General features: G+C 41.4%; 1 long non-coding RNA gene across 1 annotated transcript in view; it reads right to left on the bottom strand.

Annotated features, from left to right (window-relative positions):
- Positions 1–25,849, bottom strand: part of LOC122432120 — a 78,586-nt gene that overhangs the window by 45,825 nt on the left and 6,912 nt on the right. The window lies entirely within an intron of this gene.

The following is a 25,849-nucleotide window of genomic DNA, read 5'->3' as shown; positions in this document are numbered from 1 at the left end:
AGGGACCCATGGAATACTTAAATATAGGTGTGTCTAAATCACTGAAAAGAGGACTGAGCTAAACATAAACTTGTGAATCATTAGCATATTCAAGCATTATAAGGGTATGAATTTTTTGTTGTTGTTTTTATGTGTTTTATTCACCGCTGTATATCCAACATATAGAATAGTACATACCATAAATATCTGTTAGATGAAGAGTAGTTTAACTCATGGGAGTGAAAGAATTGTCCAGGTAGAAATACAGAATGAGGAGAAGTGGTCGGAGGATACTCATTCACATAGAAGGAGATAACTTGTTGGGCATCTCCACTGCTCACACTGCCAGCACCAAACACCAATTCTGTATATTTCCAGTTTAATAGAAATTACAGAATTTCCAGATAAGGTTACACATAATAGGTCAAGTACATACTTTCTTGCAATTATCCCCAAATTAATACAGGATAAGAGAAGTACTTTCTTAATCTCCTATGGTGGGGAAAAAGTTCATTTTATGTATTTTCAACAAATTTTTGTGAGCTAAACTGAATATTGTAAATGGATGAGAAACACACACATCCACTTGCAAATACAGATCCTGCATATTTCATCTATTTTTTAAAATCTTGGAAAGAACAAGTTATATAATAATAAAAAAGAACATCTTGGTGTCCAGATCTGTATACTCATGCCAACTCAATTTCTCCATTTAGAAGACTCAAAGGCACTTCAAAATTATGTTGGAAAGAAAACTCACTTTCTTCTCTCAACTTATTTTCTTCTCTCAACAACAGTTGAGAGCTGTGAGTTCATAACTCTCCATGCAGAATCACAAGTCAGAAAACTAAGAGTCATTTCTGACACCTCCTTCTCTCTTGCTTTCCACAGCTACACCATCCCCAAGTCCTGTCAACTTTGTATATCCCGTATATCTCTAGAATCTAGTCACTTTCTCTTCCCATCAACCCACTAAGTGGCTGCCATCTCTCCACTTGCCTTCTGCTACAGCCTACTAATTATCCATCTGTTCCCTTACCCTCTCTGACCCTGCCACCAATAGTTTTGATGCCAATCTGAGTATTTTTATTTTTTCAAAACACAAAACTGATTACATTTCCCTTCCATATAAAGCCCTTCATTGTCTTCCTGTCGGTCACAGGATGAAGACATCTCCTTTGATGATCTAGAAAGCCTTTACAACAAGACCTCAGCCTTGCTTTCCAGTCTCATCTGGCTCTCCGTCCCCTGAGCTCTCTGTGCTCAAACCTTCCTTTAGATTCTCATGTAGGTTGCCTCCCTCCCAAGTGAAACATTCTTATCATTAGGGTCTTTGCACTTGCTGGTCCTTCCTCCTGAAACATTCTTATCATCAGCTCCCCACTGTCCAAGCCAATCCATTTAGCCTAGGTAACTCCACCTTACCTGCCTCCTGAGAAATCTGTATGCAGGTCAAGAAGAAACAGTTAGAACTGGACATGGAACAACAGACTGGTTCCAAATTGGGAAAGGAGTACGTCGAGGCTGTATATTGTCACTCTGTTAAATAAGCTTACATGCAGAGTACATCATGAGAAACACTGGGCTGGATGAAGCACAAGCTGGAATCAAGATTGCCAGGAGAAATATCAATAACCTCAGATATGCAGATGACACCACCCTTAGGCAGAAAGTGAAGAGGAACTAAAGAGCCTCTTGATGAAAGTGAAAGAGAGTGAAAAAGCTGGCTTAAAACTCAACATTCAGAAAACACTAAGATAGTGGCATCTTGTCCCATCACTTCATGGCAAATAGATGGGGAAACAATGGAAACAGTGACAAACTTTATTTTTGGGGGCTCCAAAATCACTGCAGATGGTTCCTGCAGCCATGAAATTAGAAGACAATTGCTCCTTGGAAGAAAAGCTATGACAAACCTAGATAGCATATTGAAAAGCAGAGACATTACTTTGCTGACAAAGGTCTGTCTATTCAAAGCCATGGTTTTTCCAGTAGTCATGTATGGAGGTGAGAGTTGGACTATAAAGAAAGCCCAGCACCAAAGAATTGTTGCTTTTGAACTGTGGTGTTGGAGAAGACTCTTGAGAGTCCCTTGGACTGCAAGGAAATCAAACCAGTCCATCCTAGAGTAAATCAGTCCTGAATATTCATTGGAAGAACTGATGCTGAAGCTGAGACTCTAATACTTTGGCCACCTGATGCGAAGAACTGACTCATTTGAAAAGACCCTGATTCGGGGAAAGATTGAAGGTGGGAGGAGGAGACGACAGAGGATGAGATGGTTGGATGGCATCCCCCTTGATGGACATGAGTTTGAGCAAGCTCCAGGAGTTGGTGATGGACACAGAAGTCTGGTGTGCTGCAGTCCATGGGGTTGCAGAGTCAGACACAACTGAGCAACTGAACTGAACACCACTTATCTTTCATAACATAGCAGAAACATTGCTTCCTCAGCTTAGATCAGATTCCACTATTAGGTGATTTCATAGAACTCCACTGCTATCCCTCAGAGCACAATCTCACTTTATAGTTATATGCATTCTTCACTGTATAATATACATTCATTTATGTATTAGATAAATAATATACATTCTTTATGTATATTAATCAATTGTGTGATTTAATTAATATAATCAATAATTAATACAATTGATTAATACATTACTGCTTTTAGCAAATTATATTTATAGATTATATACTACATATGTTATTATAGTATGTATTTTTATATATTTTATATATTATATATTATATACATAATGTTCATAAAATATAATATAAATAATATATTTTGTTTTATATCCTTATAATAGCATATATACATTAAATTATATAATATATATTATTTACATATATTTTATATAGCAAATAATATATCAAATATATTACATATTAATAATAGTGTTAAATATCATAATTATTTATATAATTAACTATATTAAACTTCTGATTATATTAAATAACTATGTAATTTAATAAATAGTATATGTTCTTCACTGTATAATTATACATTCATTTAGATAATTAAATAAATAATATCTGTTTGGTGGTCATATATCTGTATTTTGATCACTGTTATATCCCCAGCTCCTAGATCTGTACCAGGACACATAGTAGGTACTCAATAAATATCTACTGAAGTAATGGAGGAATGAATATGTGTGTGCATTTTTCTATAAAATACCTATTTTGGATATTTGGAAGGCTTTGGAATTATTAATCAAAAAGTATCTCCCAAAGCATGAGTACTATATGTTTCTGCTTTCCTCTTTGTTATTACACAAGATTAAACAACATACATCTATACATGTGTGTGTATGTTAGTTGCTCAGTCATATCCAGCTCCCTGCGACCCCATGGACTGTGGCCTGCAAGCTCCTCTGTCCATGGGATTTTCCAAGCAAGAATGCTGGAGTGGGTTGCCATTTCCTTCTCCAGTGTGTATGCACAGTCCTTGACAAAGTGTTTATTTGTTGCTGATTCATGTTGAAGGTGATTGGCTTAGTGTATGTTTCCCCAGAAGTGACCTGGGGAAGTATCTGAGTGCAAGTGGTTTATTTGGGAGTGGCAAGTGGGGATTTACAGTAGGAAGAAAGGGATGGGAAGGCAGCCAGTTAAAGGTCCATCATTATGAAAGTCATTGCTGTGGATAAATGAGATTCAATCCCAGTGGGAATTCCAAGGTCAAAGTTATTTCAAACCCAGTGGCAGGAGAGCTGGGGCATTTATACATCAGTCAATCCTTGCTTGAAGGCTATTTCCAGAGGTCCTCACTCTTCAGCTCCTCCAGCCTGCTTGTATGAGGACAGCAGAGCCAGTCTGGTGACCAGAGAAAGCCCTCTGGCAAAATTAAAAAAAATAATAATGCAGATACTGAAATTGGGGCCAATATAGGCTGCAGTGGTGGGCACAAGGGAATAAATATAGCAGGGGCACCAAAAGTATCTGCCACGGTGATAAACTGTACAGAAATAATTCTCATTTACTGAGTGCTTGCTCTGGTCAGAACCCTTTACACTTAGGATTATATTTTCCAATTCATAGTAGCACTGGGTGGTAAGTACTATTATTAAAATTTTACAGTTGAAGAGGGAGGATATTTAACTTCTTCAAGGTCGTGCACTAATGAACTGCACAATCTATCTGGCTCCAAAGTCTAAGTTCTGAACCACTATCCTATAGTAGAAGGATGTTCCCTGCACCCCAATAAATACACACATACGAACAACTCCACACGGAGTGGAATTTTCGCAGGACCCGCGTATCCTTCCTAACTGTCGGGCACTGCACTCTGCCTTTACTGGTTCTTTCACATTGGCATTAAGAGCTGTGCCAATTATTCAACAGTCAGTTGACCAAATACAGGACAACTTTGTGCAGAGGAGCGGGGCTCTATGGGCCTTTGACTGAAACGTCCAAATGAACATTCCGTGTGGCCAAGTGCTCAGTGAAAAAGAAGGTCTAATGAATCTCCATGGTGTATGACTAAAAGCAGCGCCCGAAACACCCGAGCTTGAATATAATTATGAGGGGGTTGCCCCAGTACTCGGGGCACAAAGTAACTGTTATCTGAAGTTGGAAAGGAATTTCCTGAAGGAGCTGGGAATTGTACAATGAAGCACACCATAAAAGCGACTGTTCCCCAGTCCCTGATTATGAGGACAAAATTTGACCTGCTGAATTACTGAGCTAGACCATGAAATTATTTTCAGAGACTTTCCCTCCAACTGAGAAAAATCTACCTACCTAAAATAATCATCTTTTAGTAAACTGTTGCAGTAATCCAGGGGTTCATTTGATGAGCATTGCTGTGTACACTGAAAGTGAATTTGAAGCAACCAAATTCCCATTCTTCTGAGAAACTCTGGTAATGACTTCTTACATATTCCTACATTAAAGTCACAGCATTTTAATTTAGTCTTGATAAAGTCTTGAATTCTTTAAAAGTTACATTTGTAACTTCTCAGAGCTCTCATTATTTTATAACTGTTCAAAGAATCTTCCCAAGTTCTTTGTTTCTATGGAAAGCCCACTTTTAAGAAAAAAATCATTTGTCCCTAATCTATTTTAAAACTACAAAGCTATTCAAAGATACTTGAGAGACAGTTATACCAAATACATGATCAGATGTTTAGGAGGAAAAGCAAGGTACTCAGCTGGCACAAACCTTCCAGGTTTTGCTAGTTATCTCTATCATGCAAAGTTATCTACTACAGCTTGCATAACTCTGGATGCAAAAAAAAAAAAAAAAAAAAATTGTGAGCAGGCTCCACTGTCTGAAACAATTAATTTTAAAAGAGTTTTGCTGCAGAAAGGCACCTGAAACAACGTGAAAATCAAATTAGAGACGAAACATTAGCATCTTCCGTATTCCAGCGGATAAGGAATCCCCTAACAACTCTTCTAGAGGGTTTTTGTTCCCTTAACATAGACATTGTGAAAGTCAATGTATAGTAGATGAAAGAATATTAAAAGTACCCCTCAGAGAGAACCACCAAAATGTGACCATGGGAATGATGGCTTTGTTACCCTGGTCATTGGCACCTCTAAGGTTTCTGCAGTGTCCTCCCCCATTTAAACGGCCACCATCATCTCCTTTTCTTCAGGTCACAGTGGGCTTCCTTTAGAGACATGCTCTTCTGAAGTCAAACTCAAATGCACTGTGGTTTGTGTTCATTTTTAAAGGATACTCTTCACTACTAAAGCATTCTCATCTATATAACAAAGCATTCTCATCCATACAGCAAATAGCTATAATTGTGAGATGAACCAACATTAATTAGTAAGACTCATGAAGACTCAGTCAGAATAAATGAAAATGAGTAAAGACTTTGTGCTGTGAGGGAAAACCCATGGTGTGGCCATCCCCATCATCAATGTTATCATTTTGATTATGCATTAGGCCTACCAAATTACCTCACCTGCTCAGATCAGCACAGATTTGGTGAAAACCCACTAAGCTGTGCTAAAAAGACTCTAAGAAATAGACAACTTTGTGGGTTTTTTTGGTTGAAAAGGGGGTGGGGTGAGGGTTAAGCTGTGGTTTTAAGTAGAAGATAGAGCAGTTTTTGATGTGCTACCTCTATATAGGCTTGATATGCTAGTCTACTATATATAGACTTAATTACATGTAAAATAATCCTGAGATGAACAAAATTGCAAAAGTATGATTGTCTCTGGAGAAGATAGGATTTGAAGTCAAGAGCAGAACTAGGACACTTACTCTTTGTTCCATACCTTTTGTGCTGCATGGCTTTTTATTATGGACATGTATTTTTTCTAAGTACTGAATATTTTAAAAACGTATGGCCTGCTTAGAAAGCAGGAGCAGAGAAATAGAAAATCCAAATGTGTAGTCATGGGTAATGAGGAGAGGGTGATCCTGCAGGGAAACTTTGGACACAGCACAAGCCTCAGAATTACCCAACCCAAGGCTGAGGAAGCTGGGGTATTGATGCACCAGCTCTGTGAGTCTACATTTTGCAACAACCCTTTCCCACTGTGAGCTGCTGGGGGCAGGGTGGTTGTTGATTCCCAGACCATACAGGGTAGTGTGGATTTGGCTATTGGGGGGACAAGAATCCTCAGGCACAGTTCTACGATCTGTTTCTACTCACAACACTTCTGACACCAAATGTATCAATTTTCCACACCAAGCAGTTCTCCAATTCTCATGGACACCAGTTGGGTGTCCTATAATTTAGTTCAATTCTGGTACTAACTTCCCAGAGTTAGCACAGACCCCACAGGTTAAATGCTCAGACCACCTCTCCACCTCAGGAACCAGTTACAAATAGTGAATGCCTACGTTAGTCACACTTCTGTCCCCACAATCCCTTCCTCAGGTGTGATAATTTGTTATAATGGCTAACAGAAACTGCTTCACTTACTATATCCAGTTCTATTGTAAAGGAATCAAATGAATAGCCAGAGAAGGAGGTACACGGGGTGAGGACCAAAAGGGCCCCAAGTGCAGGAGCTTCTTCTATCCCCTTTGAGTTGGAGGGCACCCCTGGCATATGAATGAGTTCACCAACCCAGAAGCTCCCCAAACTCTGGCATTTAGGGATTTTGTACAGGTGTCATTATGTAGCCAAAGGTTTATTGAATCATTGACCATTGGTTATTGAGCTCAATCCCCAGCTCCCCTCCCCTTCCTGAAGATCAGGACAAGGGCTGGCAGAGGGGAGTGGTTTCTGGAAATTGCAATGATCTAATCACATGATTGGTTCCTCTGGCAACCAGCCCCCATCCTACAGGTCTGCAGGGGCTCACCTCATCAGCACAAACTTAGGTGTGAATGAAAGAGGTGTACTATAACACATTCCTCTCACCTCTATCACTCAGGAAATTCCAAGGGTTTTAGACGCTCTTGTGGAAGGAACTGGGGACAAAGACCAAATACATACTTCTCATTATATCATCATGCCACACACAGAGATGCAGATTCTAGCAGCTGGAAACCCGAAGAGCACTCCCTGCTCTCAAGTGAGTCTGGGAGGTAGGGAGAGGCACTCACAACACCCACTGTAAGCCTCATCTTTTGAGGTCAGTCTAGTGGCCTGCCAACCATCACTGAGTATCTCTACCAGTTGGAACAGTTGGAATAGTTCCCCACATTTCTAGGGTTTGATCTGACCAGGAAGAGCTTTGCTTATGAGGCATTACAGGGGGGCCTGTGGAAAACAACAAAGGAAATGAAAGGATTGGAATACCAAGGCCAGAATAGGAGCAGAAAGCACAGGTCCTACATGCTACCTCCCCGACCACAGCAGACACCACGAGTCAGCCATGTCCCTTCCCTTTGACCCGTGCTGGCTCAGAATTCTCTTCAGCATCAGATGATTGGCAGCCACTTTCAGGCTATCAAGATTGGCTCTCAAATTTTCAACTATTTGTCATGTTTTACTAGAGGGTACAAATGGTTCAGCCAGACTATTCAGTATATTCAGCCAGGAAATATAAATAACATTTTAAAAAATGTTTTCTTTCTGAGCTCTTGTGTGTGGTCTCAGGGAACAGAGGGAAAATGAGGAAGAAAAAGATGAAGTCTCGTATGAGATTCCTGTTGCTGCTGTAACAAGCTACCACAAACTGAGAGGCTTAAAACAACACAGATGTGTTATCTTACTGTTGTGTAGGTTAGAAGTCTGATGTGGGTCTCACTGGGCTAAAATCAAGGTGTCATCATGGCTTCGTTCCTTTCTGCAGACTCAGGAAAATCTGTCCTTTACGGCTGGCCAGGATCTTTGGCTTGTGGCTCCTTCCTCCATTAAAGCCAGCAATGATAGGGGGAGTTCTTCTTACATGGCATTCAGCCTCTCCTCCTGCCCCCTGTCTTACTTTTAAGAACTCTAGTTTGGATCTACCCACCTGAATAATTTAGGGTAAATAACTCATCTTTCAAGATCCTTAACTCCATTACCTTGGCAAAGTCTCTTTTTCCAGGTAATGTAAAATATTCACAGGTTCTTGGAATTAAGAGATGGACATCTCTTGTTGTTGTTCAGTCCCTAGTCTCTCAGTCTTGTCTGATTCTTTGTGAGACCATGGATTGCAGCCCACCAGGCTCCTCTGTCCATGGGCTTCTCCAGGCAAGAATATTACAGTGGGTCACCATTTCCTTCTCCAGGGGATCTTCCAAACCCAGGGATCGAACCTGTGTCTCCTGCATTGCAGGTGGCTTCTTTGCCACTGTGGTCTCTGTGGGACCATTATTCTGCCTACCAGAGGCTCCTAAAAATAGTGTTTTATCAATGCCTTAATTTTTTCTAAAATGAATCCTGATTCCATGCCATCTCACTTATTCTTTTTAATCTGTGTAATTTTTGGAACTCTTAACGTCCACCACATAGCATAAAATTCCTGCCAAAGCTATTTCCGGGTAAGTAGGCAGAAGTATATTCTAAAGGTTTGATTAACTATGTATTATGAAGACTAACTCCAAGTGTAAAGTCATCCAGGTGTTCAAAGTAAATATAACGTCCTTGAATACGCGGTTTCAGTCAGAATCTATCTTCTAAAATTGGATTTATTATGGAGGAGCTAACACCAGCAAACAGTGGCCTAACCCCTCCCCCCAAAAAATAGACGAACACATAAAGTATCTTTGGGTCTAAAAGAGATATTTGCACGTTTACATTTATAGAGGTGTTACAATAGCCAAAAGGTCAAAGCAACCCGTGTCTACCAATAGATGAACAGGTAAACAAAATGTGGGATAGTCATACAATAGAATACTATTTAACCTTTAAAAGGAAGGAATTTATCGCACATGTTGCAACATAGATGAATCTTGAAGATATTATGTCAAGTGAAATCAGCCAGTCACAAAAGAAAAAATAATGTACTTATGGCCAGGGCCCCTGTGAGAATGAGGAGCATGAAAGAATATAAGAGAAATTACAGTGGGAGAAGATATTGGATGAAGAAGCAGTGGTGACTTGTGAATTAGCATAGGGAGTGATCTGGGAAAAATAAGAAAATAAAAAATATACATTTACATAAAGTTGATCTGTGTGTGCGTGTGTGTGTGAGTGTGTGTGGAGAGAGAGAGTAAGAAGGAGAGGAATAATATTTTGGTGAGACAATAATTTTTATTTCAACATTTTAAGGTTAGGACACCAGTAGACAGCTCAGGTAGAACTATAAAATTTCTGAGTATAAGGGGATTTAAGGAGAAGAACCTCTGGCTGCACTGTGTCCACACCCCCTCCTGGCAACAATGCGTCTGCTGGAGCTAAGTAGTTGCCGGCTACTCTGGACAGGACTCTCCAGTTTGTTCTATTGTCCATCACTTCCTAGTGTTTCCCCTATATGAAACTTGTATTTTTCTGGTTAAGTATTTTATATATATATATATATATATATTTCACCATTCAGATATGTTTAGTTTGTTTTTGCTTAAAATATTTTTTTCTCTTATAGACTATGAACTTCCTACCTCTGTTAAAGATCAAACTGCCAACATCCATTGGATCATAGAAAAGGCAAGAGAATTATAGAAAAACATCTACTTCTGTTTCATTGACTGCACTAAAGACTTTGGCTGTGCAGATCACAACAAACTGTGGAAAATTCTTAATGAGTTGGGAATACCAGACCACCTTACCTGCCTCCTGAGAAACCTCTATGCAGGTCAAGAAGCAACAGTTAGAACCAAACATGGAACAATGGAGTGGTTACAAATTGGGAAAAGAATACATCAAGGCTTATTGTCACCCTGCTTATTTAACTTATATGCAGAGTACATTATGTGAAATGCCAGGCTGAATGAAGCACAAAGTGAAATCAAGATTACCAGGAGAAATATCAACAACCTCAGATATGCAGATGATACCACACTTACGGCAGAAAGCAAAGAGGAACTAAAGAGCCTCTTGATGAAGCTGGATGAGAAGAGTGAAAAATCTGGTTTAAAACTCAGCATTCACAAAACTAAGATCATGGTAACTGGTCCCATCACTTCATGGCAAATAGATGGGGGAAACAATGGAAACAGTGACAGACTTTATTTCCTTGGAATCCAAAGTCACTGCAGACAGTGACTGCAGCCATGAAATTAGAAGACGCTTGCTCCTTGAAAGAAAAGCTATGGCAAACCTAGACAGAGTATTAAAAAGCAGAGACATTACTTCACCTACAAATGTCCATATAGTCAAAGCTATGGTTTTTCCAAAAGTCATGTACAGATGTGAGAGCTGGACAATTAAAAAGGCTGAGTGCTAATGCATATATATGGAATTTAGAAAGATGGTAACGATAACCCTATATGCAAGACAGAAAAAGAGACACAGATGTATAGAACAGAATTTTGGACTCTATGGGAGAAGGCGAGGGTGGGATGTTTCGAGAGAACAGCATCAAAATATGTATATTATCAAGTGTGAAACAGATCGCCAGTCCAGGTTGGATGCATGAGACAAGTGCTCGGGGCTGGTGCACTGGGATGACCCAGAGGGATGGGATGGGGAGGGAGGTGGGAGGGGGGTTCAGGATGGGGAACACATGTAAATCCATGGCTGATACATGTCAATGTATGGCAAAAACCACTACAATATTGTAAAGTAATTAGCCTCCAACTAATAAAAATAAATGGAAAAAAAAAAAAAAAGGCTGAGTGCTGAAGAATTGGTGCCTTCAAACTGTGGTGCTGGAGAAGACACTTGAGAATCTTGGACTGCAAGGAGATCCAGCCAGTTAAGCCTAAAGGAAATCATCCCTGAATATTCATTGGAAGGACTGATACTGAAGCTGAAACTCTGATACTTTGGCCACCTGATGCAAAGAATGGACTCACTGGAAAAGACTCTGATGCTGGGAAAGATTGAGGGCAGGAGGAGAAGGAGTCAAAAGAGGATGAGATGGTTGGATGGCATCACCAACTCGTCGGACATGAGTTTGAGCAAACTCTGGGAGATGGTGAAAGACAGGGAAGCCTTGTATGCTGCAGTTCATGGGGTTGCAGAGTCAGACACAACTGAGCAACTGAACAACAGCCTCTGTTAAAAAAGTTTTCTCCAATCTGAGGTCATGCTAAATTATATGATTTTTATTATTTTACTTTTTACATGTAAACATTCCATCTTTGCAAATATCTGAGATTAGAATACAATTACATTTTCTTCCAGGAGATATTTATTTAGGTTAGCACCATCAAAGTTCCCATGAAATCTTTTTCAAGTTAAATCTTCTTTGCTAGATATTAAATCCCTATATTCACTGGGATCTATTCCTATGCTCTCTATTCCAGTTTACTCTTTTCCTTTCCTTATGACTAGGAGAAGAAAGACAATGCTCTGAAAGCAAGTTCAGTTCAGTCGCTCAGTCATGTCCAACTCTTTGCAATCCCATGAACTGCAGCACACCAGGCCTCCCTGTCCATCACCAACTCCCGGAGTCCACCCAAACCCATGTCCATTGAGTCGGTGATGCCATCCAACCATCTTATCCTCTGTCATCCCCTTCTCCTCCTGCCCTCAATCTTTCCCAGTATCAGGGTCTTTTCAAATGAGTCAGCTCTTCACATCAGGTGGCCAAACTATTGGAGTTTCAGCTTCAACATCAGTCCTTCCAATGAACACCCAGGACTGATCTCCTTTAGGATGGACTGACTAGATGGACATTTGTTGACAAAGTAATGTCTCTGCTTTTTAATACGCTGTCTAGGTTGGTCATAACTTTCCTTCCAAGGAGTAAGCGTCTTTTAATTTCATGGCTGCAATCACCATCTGCAGTGATTTTGGAGCCCAAAAAAATAAAGTCAGCCACTGTTTCCACTGTCTCCCCATCTATTTGCCATGAAGTGGTGGGACCAGATGCCATGACCTTAGTTTTCTGAATGTTGAGTTTTAAGCCAAATTTTTCACTCTCCTCTTTCACTTTCATCAACAGGCTCTTTAGTTATTCTTCACTTTCTGCCATAAGGGTGGTGTCATCTGCATATCTGAGGTATTGATATTTCTCCCGCCAATCTTGATTTCAGAGTGTGCTTCCTCCAGCCCAGCATTTCTCATGATGTACTCTGCATATAAGTTAAATAAGCAGGGTGACAATATACAGCCTTGACGTACTCCTTTTCCTATTTGGAACCAGTCTGTCATTCCCTGTCCAGTTCTAACTGTTGCTTCCTAACCTGCCTACAGGTTTCTCAAGAAGCAGGTCAGGTGGTCTGGTGTTCCCATCTCTTTCAGAATTTCCCACAGTTTATTGTGATCCACACAGTCAAAGGCTTTGGCATAGTCAATAAAGCAGAAATAAATGTTTTTCTGGAACTCTTGCTTTTTCACAAGTTGGAGGATATAAATGAACCCAGGTTCTATCTACAGAATCTGTCTTGAGGTCCTTTTCAGGAAGATAAGATGAACAAAAAGATGACAGATACAGGTGAATAGTTTGGAGGTTGGAAAATGCAGGCAGCTTGGGTGACATTGAGTTTTGTATTCTTGGGAAGCAGCCATATGGTGCTGGCTAGTTTGCCATTGAATGAGAAATCAGGAAAGGCAAATGAAGCTGATAATTTGAAACAACGAAAGCCCTAGCTGTGAAACAAAAAGGAGATGAAGAGTGTGGGCCATAAATACCAAGACTATGATGCTGAGACAAATTTCCATTCCACTCAGGGAGGATTTTCTAGTATTTCTGCTGGGAAGAAACCAACCTATACTTACATATTCGTGTAAGTCTGTTAGATGAGTGACTGTACCTTGAGAGAGAGGAGAGACTTGACCAAGGGAAGCCCCATCTGTCTGCCTACAGAAGCCAAATTTACAAGGCAATTGTATCTTCACTTTCCCTTTTGGCCAGTCTAGACTAATGGAGCTCACATTTTAGCTGGTATAAGAATTACCATGAAGACTTGCTAGAGCACAGAGTTCCTGGGCCCCCATCCCAGAGCTTCTGATTTAGTAGGTCTGGGGTGAAGCTACGAATTCATGTTTCTAACAATCTCCCAGATAATGCTGATGTTTCTGATTGAGGGACCCCACTTTGAGAACCATTTGTCTAGATTGAGGGCAGAAGGAGAAAGGGACAACAGAGGATGAGATGGTTGGATGGCATCACTGACTCAGTGGACATGAGTCAGTGCATACTCCAGGAGACTGTGAAGGACAGGGAAGCCTGGTGTGCTGCAGTCCATGGAGTCACAGAGTCAGACATGACTGAATGACTGAACAGCAATACCAAAATGACTATTTATTATACTAATTAATAAAATTTGACATCAAAATGACTAATAATATTTGAGAGACTTAAATTTTATAAGAGAAAACCTTATTTGTGAAGATTTCTCTGACCCTCTCCTGCAGAGTTGGTGCCATCTCTGTGTGTAATGATGAAGTGCCATTTGACTGCATCTTAAAGGATGTATGTAAAGGTAGAAGGTATAGGAAGTAGAGGCTTCCCATGTGGTGTAGCAGTAAAGAATCCCCCTGCCAATGCAGGAAATACAGGGATTGAATGCTGATTCAATCCCTGGGTTAGGTAGATCTCTTGAAGCAGGAAATGGTAACCCACTCCAGTCTTCTTGCCTGGAAAATTCCATGGACAGAGGAGCCTGGCGGGCTACAGTCCATGGGGTCACAAATCATTGGACATGACTGAGAGATTGAGCACAAAGGAAGTAGATGGATGAGTTCCACTGGCCTCAGAAAGGCAGCATCAAAGGTGCAGCTTAATTTCTTTCTTTAATAAAAATATTTATTTATTTCTTTGGCTGCATTGTGCCTCAGCTGTGGCACACGGGATTTTCATTGCATCATGTGGAATCTTCTGTTGCTGCGCGTGGACTCTCTCTCTAGTTGTGGCATGTGGGCTCAGAAATTGCAGTTTATAGGCTTAGCTGCTCTGCGGTGTGTGGGATCTTAATTCCCCAACGAGGGATCAAACCTGCACTCCCCTGTATTGCAAGGCAGATTCTTATCCACTGAACCACCAGGGAAGTCCCACAGCTTAATTTCTGACTGGCCAATGTATTAACAGAAGAGCCACTGACTGAGAAGAATAGGTTTGGGGATGAGGAGGGGACAAGCAATTCATCCTTGTCCTGGAGGTGGGCAGGAATATGTTGTTTTAGGCACCTGTGAAGCATCTATGGCCAGGAGGCAGTTGGATATAGAGTCTAAAGCTCAGGAAGGAGATTTGGGTGCCAGGGGGCTCATTCTCCAACCTACAAGGGTAAGAGGAACCGAGGTCAGTGATGGGCTCTGGGGAGCATCAACCTTTCAGGAGTAAGTGGAAGAATGTGTGCATGCATGCTAAGTCATTTCAGTCATGTCTAAGTCTTTGGGATCCCATGGACTATAGCCCACCAGACTCCTCTGTCCATGGGATTCTCCAGGCAAGAATGCTGAAGTGGGTGGCCACAACCCCCTCTAGGGGATCTTCCTGACCCAGGGATAGAACCCATGTCTCTTGAGGCTCCTGCTTTACAGGCAGATTCTTTACCACTGAGCCACTACAGAAGCCCAAGAGGAAGAACACTGATGCTGCTTTAGTTGCTTCAGTCACGTCTGACTCTGAGCCACCCTATGGACTGTGCCCCCCCCAGGCTCCTCTGTCCATGGGATTCTCTAGGCAAGAATACTGGAGTGGGTGGCCATGCTCTCCTCAAGTGGAAGACTAAGAACCAGCAAAGGAAGCTGGGGAGGAACAGTAAGAGATTTAGAAGCAGAATGGAGGCCAAGGCAGGAGAACGGAGCTTGACCATCAGGTGCTCCAGTTCATTCCTGAGCATGGCACAAAGACGCGTCAGGAGTGCCTCAAGGGTGAACATCCGTCACCCAGAGGACAGCCCTGGTGACCAGGGAGGCGGCAGCCTCTCCAGCCTCAAAGCAGCCCTCGCTGGAACTCCTGGAGCAGAGTGGAATGGGGTCCACATCTGAGGTCCCCGCCGGCCTGCAGAACTTGTTGCTCTGTGGTGACAGTGTGATGGAGCGTCAGAGGTGCCGGCCGTCGGTGACTGGCCGCAGTGCAGATGGTGGTAAGGCGCTGAAAGTCAGTTGGGGATGGTCATGTTTCAGATGCTAGAAGTGGAGCTGGTTGGCATTGACGGTGGGAGGCAGTAAATAGTCTCCAGAAATCCCAAATCTCTGTTTACACATATATTGAATCTGTCTCTCCTTTTTGCAACTGGTACACTATTTTAACGGTGTCAGAGTTGGGTCACGGTGACTGTTCTAACCATGTGTGCCCACTCTGCAAGTTGGAGCTTCACTGTTAGTTTGAAATGCTTGTTTTGAAAAAGTTCCATGATGCTATGGGTTGAATTCTGCACCCCCCCAACCAAAGATATATTGAGGTTTTAACCCCGAGTACCCAGAATGTGACCTTATTTAGAGTAGGGTTGTTGCAGATGTAATTAGTTAAGATGCAGTTGTGCTAGTCCAATATGACTAGTATCCTTAGAAGAAAAAGAGACACAGAAGCAGACACACAGGGAAAACATCGTGGGGAGACAGAGCAAAACTGGAGAGACACATCTTCAAGCCAAGGAATGCCAAGAATTACCAGCCATCACCAGAAGGTAAGAGAGAGGCCGGAAACCGACTCTCCCTCAGGGCTCTCGGAAGGAACCAACACTGCCAACACCTTGACTTCTGATTTCTAGCTTCCAGAATGCTGAGAGAATACATTTCTGTTATTTTAAGAATGTTTCGTGTGATACTGTGTTATAACAGCCTTAGGAAACAAACACATGGAAAACTAGAAACCCACTTATATTATCATAAGACATATCAGTATGAAATTTGTCAAAGCAAGACACATTTGCCTAACAAAGAATTTGTTAGATTCTTTGACTGTAATTTCAACAGGTGTAAATCCGGGGGTTTTCATCTTTACTAAGTGGCAAGTAAAATAGTAAGATATGTAAAGTGTACAACATGATGTTTTGATATACATATACCTTGTATATATACATAAATATACACATACAACATTGTGAAGATATTGAGTTAATTACCACATCCATCATCTCACATATTTATTTATTTATTTATTTTTTGGTGAGAATGTTTAAGTTCTACTCTCTTAGCAAATGTCAATTATATAACACAGTTTTATCACCTATAGTCACCATGCTATACCCTAGATCCTCAGGCCTTATTTATCATTAAAAGTTTATACCCTATTACCAGCCCCTTCTTGTTTCTCCCACCCCCACCCCTGGACAACAACTTTCCTATTCTCTGGTTCTTTAGGTTTGACTTTTTAAAACAATATATGTATCTATTTCTTCCTTGCTGCAAGGGCTTTCTCTAGCTGCAGTGAGCGGGGGCTACTCTCTAGTTGCAGTGCTTGGGCTTCTCACTGCAGTGGCTTCTCTAACTGCAGAGCTCTGGCTCTAGGGTAAGCAGGCTTCAGTAGTTGTGGTACATGGGCTTAGTTACCCTGAGGTACGTGGAATCTTCCCGGGCCAAGGATTGAACCTGTGTCCCCTGCTTTGGCAGGTGGATTCTTAACCACTGGACCACCAAGAAAGTCCCTAAGTTTGACTTTGAAAAAAATTGCTCTATACAAGTAATACTAAACAGTATTTGCCTTTTTCTGTCTGGCTTATCTCATTTAGTATAATGATCTCCGGTTTCACTCATGTTGTCGCAGATGGCAGTATTTCCTTCTTTTTTAAAAGCTGGATAATATTCCATAGTAATACTTCATTTATTTATTTATCTCATAATTTTATAATATAAGAAGATATAAGATTTCTGCTAATTCCCCCCACAGATAGATGCCTTCAAATCTCCTCCAGTTTATTCCATTGTGTTATAGTACCAAGATTATCATTTCTATGTGTACCATGACATAAAATGTTGGAAAGAACTAGAAACACTTAAATAGAGGGTATCAAGAGGTACTTAGTGGAACCAAATGGAATTAATTGCATGTCTGCAGAAGTGGGGGCATGGGAAAGGGCAGGTCACTCAGGGAAGGGTGGTCTGGGAGCCTGTTCCAAACCAGAAAGTTTAAAGAGAAGTGTTCATCTGTAAAAGTAAATCAGGAGCTGCAATTTGTAAGCTGCCTTCATGTTCACTTCCTCCAGGCCAACGCTTGTTTGTAACTGAATATTTCTTAAGCAGTCCGTCTGTCAGTTTATCCATAGCTGAATGACACTTTCATAAAACATCCCATCAAAAGGCAAATTCTCCGTTTTATGGATTTTTACTATTGTTCCCATTTATAACTCTTCATAGTGTTTATAGTAAACAAATATTGCCACCTTATACACAAAGAACCACTGAAATGTCAGTATATGATGATCCCATGGAGGAATTACATAATACAGGTTTTTTTAAACCCAGCTTGGGGCCCATAAAGTAACAGTTCATTTGCACATTCTCTGACTTGACTTTAAGCTTATATATCTTCATTTCCTAGGAAAAGACCACATGGGGTTCTAGTCCTTACCGAGGGCACTGCCATGATATAGAGAAAGCATGAAGGCTGTCCCTCACAGGGTGGACAGGATCAGGTCCAGAAGCAGGGCCTCGGTTCTAAGAACAGGATTTGCTCTCAACTGCTTCGGGGCTCCCTGCCGCCCCATCTTGCTGTCCCTTCCCAAGGAGTGCCCTTTCTCTTTCCTTTTGATCTGGTCAACAGTCTCTTCCTTTCTCAGCATCCACTCCCTGCTTTTGCGTGCGCTCAGGAGATGGGACTGAGGCACACTCTCCATGTACTCTGTGGCTTCTGCACCTGTCATATCATTTGTTCTTCTTCACACCCCACCAGGCCACCTGTTTGTCTAGGGCTAGGAAGTGTGTGTGTGCTCAGTCGTGTCCAGCTCTTCGCAACCCCATGGACTTTAGCCCACCAGGTTCCTCTGTCTATGGAATTTTCCAGGCAAGAATACTGGAGTGGGTAGCCATTTCCTTCACCAGGGGATCTTCCCTACCCAGGGATAGAATTTGCATCTCTTGAGTCTTTTGCATTGGCAGGTGGATTCTTTATCAGGTGGCTCAGCTGGTAAAGAATCCGCCTGCAACGCAGAAGACCTGGGTTCGATCCCTGGGTTGGGAACATCCCCTGAAGAAGGAAATGGCTACCCATTCCAGTATTCTTGCCTGGAGAATCCCCATGGACAGAGGAGCCTGGCGGGCTACAGTCCATGGGGTTGCGAAGAGCTGGACACGACTGAGCGACTAAGCACAAGCACAGTGCATAGTACCACCTGGGAAGCTGGGGCTAGGTTAGTGTCTTTTTAAAAAACGTTTCTAATATGAAATTGATCATATATTTAAAAGTGTACATATCATTTGTATGTACATTTTAAAGAACAGTAATGAATTGTTTTTGAAACTCCCCAATTCCTTCACCTATACCCCTAGAAGTAGCTGTCCTTGAATCGGTTAGTGACAAGTTATGGGTTGTTCATAAGTACTGATTTTGAACTTTATAAAATTGAAATTTATATGTGCATTCCCATGAAGCTTGTTTCTGACCTAGGTATTTCACTCAAGATAATGTTTGTAAGATTCATCCCTATTACTATAAGGTAACTATAGCTCATTTATTTTTACCTCTTAGTCAAATTCCATTGTGCGATTTCTCCAGTGTATCTTTCCTACTTTGATTGACATTTCAGTCATGTCCAGAGTTATGCAATCACAAACAATACTGATGTGAACATTCGTGAATGCACATCCTGGACCTTGTTTTTTTTCTTAGAGATATATCTAGGAATGGAATTCAACCTGTCTAGATAATGCCAAATTATTTTCCAAAAGCAATGAACCCAATCTACACTCCAACCAGCAGTGCCCAAAAGTTTTCATTGTTTTAGTCTTGCTCACCCTGGATATGGTTAGACTTTTAATCTTTGCCAGTTTGATGGATATTTCATGGTGTTTTTAAGGAAGACTTCTTTCTGATTCCCCAGTTCCTAGCACCTAACAGAGGATTATGCAAGTTAGTAGAAGCTCACAAATCTTTCATTTGGTGGGTAAACAGCAATCATGTAATGTGACAAGTACCATGATAGAGAAGAATGTTAAGAATACATGTGTAATTTAACCATGTGTCCCTTTGGTCTTCCAATCTAGCTGCACAACAGAATCACCTGGGTATCCTTTTCTTTTATCATTGGCATTTCATTGGGAAAAAACTTCAAACATACAATAAATTGGGGAGAATTTTACAGGGAATGCATGCACCTAGATCCTACCATTCTCATTTTACTCATAGGCTTGCTGTAGGGGGATCCTTTTGGAAAATGTCATTCTCCAAGGCTGGGATTCTGAATCTGTAGCTCTGAAATGGAAGACAAGAACCTATTTTTGTTTCTTTGTTTTTGTTTTTAAACTCCCCAGGTGATTTTGATGGGCAGCCAGTCTTGGAAACCACAGACCGAAGAAACTCGCTGCAATAAATAAAGACAGATTTATCATTAGCCAGCAGTGTTCATTCTTTGTGTGTGTGTTGGGGCTGGGGGGAGTTCTGCTGGGTGTCTAAAGTCATTTTCTCAGCCCACCAGCATTCCTAGGAAATGTGTCAACCAGCATCAGTTTTGCAAGGGTGTGGACAGGTTCTTGGGAGGTGGCAGACTAGGTCCTCTCAGTACTAGAAGCCAAGAAGGATCTGGCTCCAGCCCCTCTTGATTCCTCCCTCTGAACATCACAGGCAGAGAGAGGAACTCACCCTCCAGATGCAAGCCGGCTCCTGTCAACATTTGGGTGTTGTTATGGGCTGAACAAAATTTCCCCCCAAATTCATATGTTGAAGCCCCAGTGTCTCAAGAATATGACTGTCTTGGAGATAAGGTCTTTCAAGAGATAACTAAGTTAAAATGAGGTCATATGATGGATTTTGACCCAATAAGACGGGTGTCCTTACAAGAAGAGGAAATTCAGATACAAACGTAGCACAGTCCACACGAAGACCTAGAAGGTGGCCAACCATAAGCCAAAGAGAGAAGCCCCAATAGAAACCAACCCTGACAACTTGGACTTCTTGGACTTCTAGCCTCCAGGACTGTCAGAAAGTTAACTGCTGGTGTTTAAGACACCCTGTTTGTGGAACTTTGTTATGGACACCCTGGAAAACTAATACAGGTACGGAGCGGAGGGCACCAAGACTGGAATCAGACAACAGGACAGGCAGACCCAGGCTCCTGCCTCCCCAACACCCTGCTGGAGAGGCCTCCATCCACAACGGGTCAGAGCTGCCAGAGAAGGTACCACTGCACCGTGGCCTGCCCGTGGAGGCTGCAAGGCGACAGAGGCACACATCTCTCCAGCCACTTGTTCGTCAGAGGGTCCACTCCACAAGCCCAAGGAGTGCAGCTGTCTATATACATGAGGGGTCCTCAGAGACACAGGCAGGCCCACCCATGGCCGAGTGGGCTCAGAACAGGGGGCAATGACAGGGTTCAGGGAGGCCTTAGCCCCTCCTGTCACGCCTCAAACCGTCCCCCAACCTCCACCAAGCCTCGCCTTCACACAGCTTCTTTCACTCATAGAGTAGAAATGAAATGTGGCTCACCGCTCCACATCTTGAACCATGTAGCTCAAGGAAATGAAGTTTGGTTCTACACCTTTGCTCACCAGTTTTAAGACACGTGATGAATTCTGAGAAGCAACAATGTTAATCGTATAAAACAGCAGCTTTTGTCATACCGAGGGTATTTTTTTCAGACAGCAAATTTTCATGTCTTCATACTTAAATAAAAATATAAATTATACAAGTGTATATGAAAACAAATATTTTCCAAGGACATAGCTTTGCTTTGTATCCCCGTAGCAATAGTGCCATTACTATTAAATGCAAAATCAGAACTGTAAGTGTTGCTGTTTTTTAAAATTGAAGTATAGTTGATTTACAATATTGTCTTAGTTTCAGGTCTACAGCATAGTGATTCAATTATTTTTTTTCAGATTATGTTCCATTATAGGTTATTATAAAATATTGAATATACTGCCTGTGCTGTATAGTAAATCCTTGCTGCTCATCTGTTTTGTGTAAAGTAGTTTATATATCTTAATCCCATACTCCTAACTTCTGCCACCCTCTCCCCTTTGGCAACCATAAATTTATTTTCTTTGTCTGTGAGTCTGTTTCTGTTATGTATATAGAATTCATTTGCCTTACTTTTTAGAGTCTTCATATATGTGATATATGGTATTTGTCTTTCTCTGACTTACTTGACCAACCACAATATTCTCTAGGTCCATCCATGTTGCTGCAAATGGCACATTTCATTCTCTTTTATGGCTGAGTTTTATACACAAACACACACATATATCAATCACATCTTCTTAAGCCAATTGTCTGTTGATGAGCACTAGAGTTGTTTCCATGTCTTGGCTATTGTAAATAATGCTGCTGTGAACATTAGGGTGGGTGCATGTATCTTTTTGAATTAGAGTTTTTGTCTTTTCTGGATAAATACCCAAGAGTGGAATTGTTGGATCATATGATGTTTCAATTTTTAGTTTTTTAAGGAACCTCCATACTGTTCTTCATAATGGCTACATGAATTTACATTTCCATCAACAGTGTAAGAGGGTTCCCTTTCCTTCATACCTTCTCTAGCATTTATTTGTAGACTTTCTTATGATGGTCATTCCGAGTGGTGTGAGGTGATACTTCATTGAGTTTCTATGTTCATTTCTCTAATAATAAGTGGTGCTGAGTATCTTGTCATGTGCCTATTGGCCATCTGCATGTTGTATTTGGAAAATATCTGTTTAGATCTTCTCTCATTTTTTATTGCATTGGTTTTTTTGTTACTGAGTTGCTTGAGCTGTTTGTGTAATTTGGATATCAACCCCTGAAGGCTGCACCATTTGCAAATATTGTCTCCCATTTTGTACATTGTCTTTTCATTTCATTGATGGTTTACTTTGCTGTGCAAAAAGCTTTTAAGTTTCATAATGTTCCATTTATTTATTTTTGCTTTTATTTCATTTGCCTCAGAGACTGATATCACTATGATTTATATCAAAGAATGTCTGTCTGTGTTCTCTTCTAGGAGATTTAGGGTGTCATGTCTTATATTTAGATCTTTAAACCATTTTGAGTTTAGTTTTATATATGATATGAGGTAGTCAATCTAATTTCACTGATTTGCATGTAGCTGTCCAGCTTTCCCAACACCACTTGCTGAACAGATTCTTTCCTCCATTGTGGATTCTTGCCTCCTTTGTCATAGATTGATTGACCTTGGGTGCGTGGGTTTATATCTGGGCTTTCTATTCTGTTACATTGATCTATATGTTTTGTGCCAATACCATGTTGCTTTGATTATTGTAGCTTTATAGTATGGTCTGAAGGATTATATCTCCAGTTTTGTTCTTTTTCCAGACAGAGGGTATTTTTTATATTTACTACATTTAATATCTTTTTCAGTTCTTTTAGATACAATTGGAACCTTTTGATAATTCTTCTGACCTGCTTGATTGCAATAAGTTGTTTCCCCTGGCTCTGATCTGCCACCATCACCATCACCACCAGCCAGCCTGGGCACAGCTTCCTCCCATAGTTTAAAAATCTTCTTTGGCATTTCATTTCTTACCGCATTCTACACTGGCAAGGCTGCCCCTGAAGTTCTCCATAGAGGCAATCCTCTGATCAGAGACAGTTCTATATGTATATCCATTGCAAGAGTAAACAACTTGGGTCAGTTTCATTTTTTGAGGTAGGAGGTTCCCCAGGTATCTCTTTTCCCTGCTTCTTTTCCTCCTGAGGTTATTGTCTTACCTTTGAATATTACAACTTCTCCATATGTCTCCGTATTTGGTAATGGCAGCCCTTAAAAGTCTTTGGTTTATGACTCCAACAGATCACACTCAAACAAAGCTCGTTTATGACACTCCAGGTCTTATTCCACCACTTTTTGTTTCCAAGCTGTTTGTGCAGGTTTTTCTGCTCTGCAATCCTGTTTTACTTCTCATTGTTGTTTAAAAAATTCTTCTTTTTCTGTTTCAGCATTGCAATTACCACTATAATTCAATTGTTCATTCAGCCTCCTAATTCCAACCAACCACCTTAAATACTTCTTACCCTTCAGTTCTCAAAGCCCCAATTCTGTAAGTTGGTTTGTCTTGGGGTAGGTATCCTCCTGACAGGAAGAGAGGGTAGTCATTTTAGGATGGAAATCGCTACACTGGGCAAAATTACTTTTTATGAAAGCTTGGTCTGTCTGATCCAGTATTAAAGAATGACCACACCAAGGGTGACTGACAGAGTATGAGAGGGGCATTCATCCTGAGATGGAGACGTTCTCAAATGTGGACAAATGTTTCTCCTGAACCCTCAGTTATTCATTTGAAACCCTCAAGTTGCCGGAGGTTGCAGTCAGGGAGGGGATGAGTAAAAGTGCTGAGGTGCCCACATTTAGTGGAACCAGAAAGAGGGGAGCACAGAAAGAAGAATGTATGTGCATGCATGTGCCTGTGTGTGTGTTTATGTGTGGCAAGGCTAACAACTGTATCTCAAGTAGCAGCAGATATTCAGAGACAAAGAGAGCCAGGAATGACCTTGCCCATCAAAAAATTTGATCATGCCCATGTGGTCTGTTTTCAGACCTGTTTCAAAAGGTCCCTCCATTATTCCGTCCTCAGATGCCCCACATGTCTCCAACTGGTCCTGCCTTAACGCCCTGAAATTTCCAACTTGGCAACTTATTCCTTTGGGCATGCTCTAAAAGTCCAAGTTAACTTACAAATGTATTGTCTAGTGGCCTCATCAGTCACTAACATCTTGATGCCAATTGGCTTATCAGATCGGGCAGGCTACAACTGGGCTCTGCTGTCTGGAAGCCTTGACAGTCATTGACACCTCCATGCCAAGAGGGTTATCAGACGAGGCAGCACTGGAGCTGGCTTTGCAGGAAGGGATGAGACACAAGCAACTTTAGAATGGTGGCGGCAGCTGCTTGATAAGAAAGAGCCCACCTACCCTGGCAGAGAGTCTCAGAGAAATGCCAGAAGGTACCAATGCACGGGGCTCTGGATCCCGGAGAACACATGTCTCAGAATTGATGATTTAATGTTTCTAACATCTAGGAGTGAAGGGAAGAGAGGGCATAGTACTGAGATAATTTTCAAAACCTGATTTCAGAAGAAGGATAGGAAGGGCAAGCTGCTATTGAGGGAGAGCATTGCCAGTGTGCCCTCCTCTCCTTCCCGACCTTTCAAGACACTAAAGGTTCTATCTCCCTGATTCACTAAACCACTACTGCCCAACATCAACAGTTCACATTCAAACCAAGCTCATCTTTGCTCCCAACTATAAAGCATTTGATTGAACTATGACATTAAGACCTTCAGTCTTAACTAGTGATGGCGAGACCACAAAATCTGGGCAGCTCTGTAACTTCCCCGTTCTGTACTATAAAGGGGTAACTTGACCAGAGGCTCATGCAGCTTCAGGGCCCCTCCTTCCACAGTTCCCCTTCCACAGCCCTGTACTAGATTTTGTTTGTAATTTGGACTTCCTGAAGAAGCTGTCTCCCCTTACCAAACTGCATATGCCTGAGACCCCACCAAACCTGGGTCCACCCCTAATTATCAACCTTGGCCATACTCACGGAGCAGGTAGCCAAATGTGCTTGCGTGAGGGTCTTCCTTTGAACTGGGAAAGGCAAACTTCACAATTCTGCTGGAATTTCCCTGCAAAACTAGCTTACCTAACAACTTTATATCATGGGCCATTTAAAAGTTGTTCGCTAAACTGTTTCCTCTAGGGTATGAACAGAATCCTTTGATATGACACCAAAAGGTAGTCTTTCAGAGGGAAATGTTGGTGGGTTTGTTTTCCCAATCATTATGACACAGAATCCATGCTCATCTAATATCCATTTGAGACCATTTTATACTAAAGTCAACTGGTATGAAATGATAACCCCTTTTTGGACCAGCTTAATTCATAGGGTTGTCCAGTATTCCAATGTTTAATTACTTAATGTGTTTCAAACACAAACACCCTGTAAATTCAAATGACCCTGTTAAAGAATGGTATATCATCTTTGGGGTAAGGAGATGACTTGTGACCCTTGTGGGGGTGGGGAGAGGCCACCACATAACCAGGTAACCCCATAGACTGCAGCCCACCAGGCTCCTCTGTCCATGGAATTTTCCAGGCAAGAATACTGGAGTGGGTTGCCATTTCCTACTCCAGGAGATCTTCCCCAACCAGGGACTGAACCCCTGTCTCTTGCGCCTCATGCATTGACAGTTGGGTTCTTTACTACTAGTGCCACTGAGAAGCCCCATTGTGACTTTCGTGTATTGTTTTATTTTGTTTTAATAACAACATGTACACACACACACACACACACCCGTAATCACACTGTCAGCCCAGAATGAGGTGAGAAAAGGCAGGCTTTTCTTGAAGACCAGCTAGGTAACTCCCAACAGTTTCAGGAACTTTCGTT

Source organism: Cervus canadensis, chromosome 30 (genome assembly GCF_019320065.1).
Source record: "Cervus canadensis isolate Bull #8, Minnesota chromosome 30, ASM1932006v1, whole genome shotgun sequence".
Lineage (NCBI taxonomy): Eukaryota > Metazoa > Chordata > Mammalia > Artiodactyla > Cervidae > Cervus > Cervus canadensis.
This window is presented reverse-complemented; position numbering and strand designations above follow the sequence as displayed.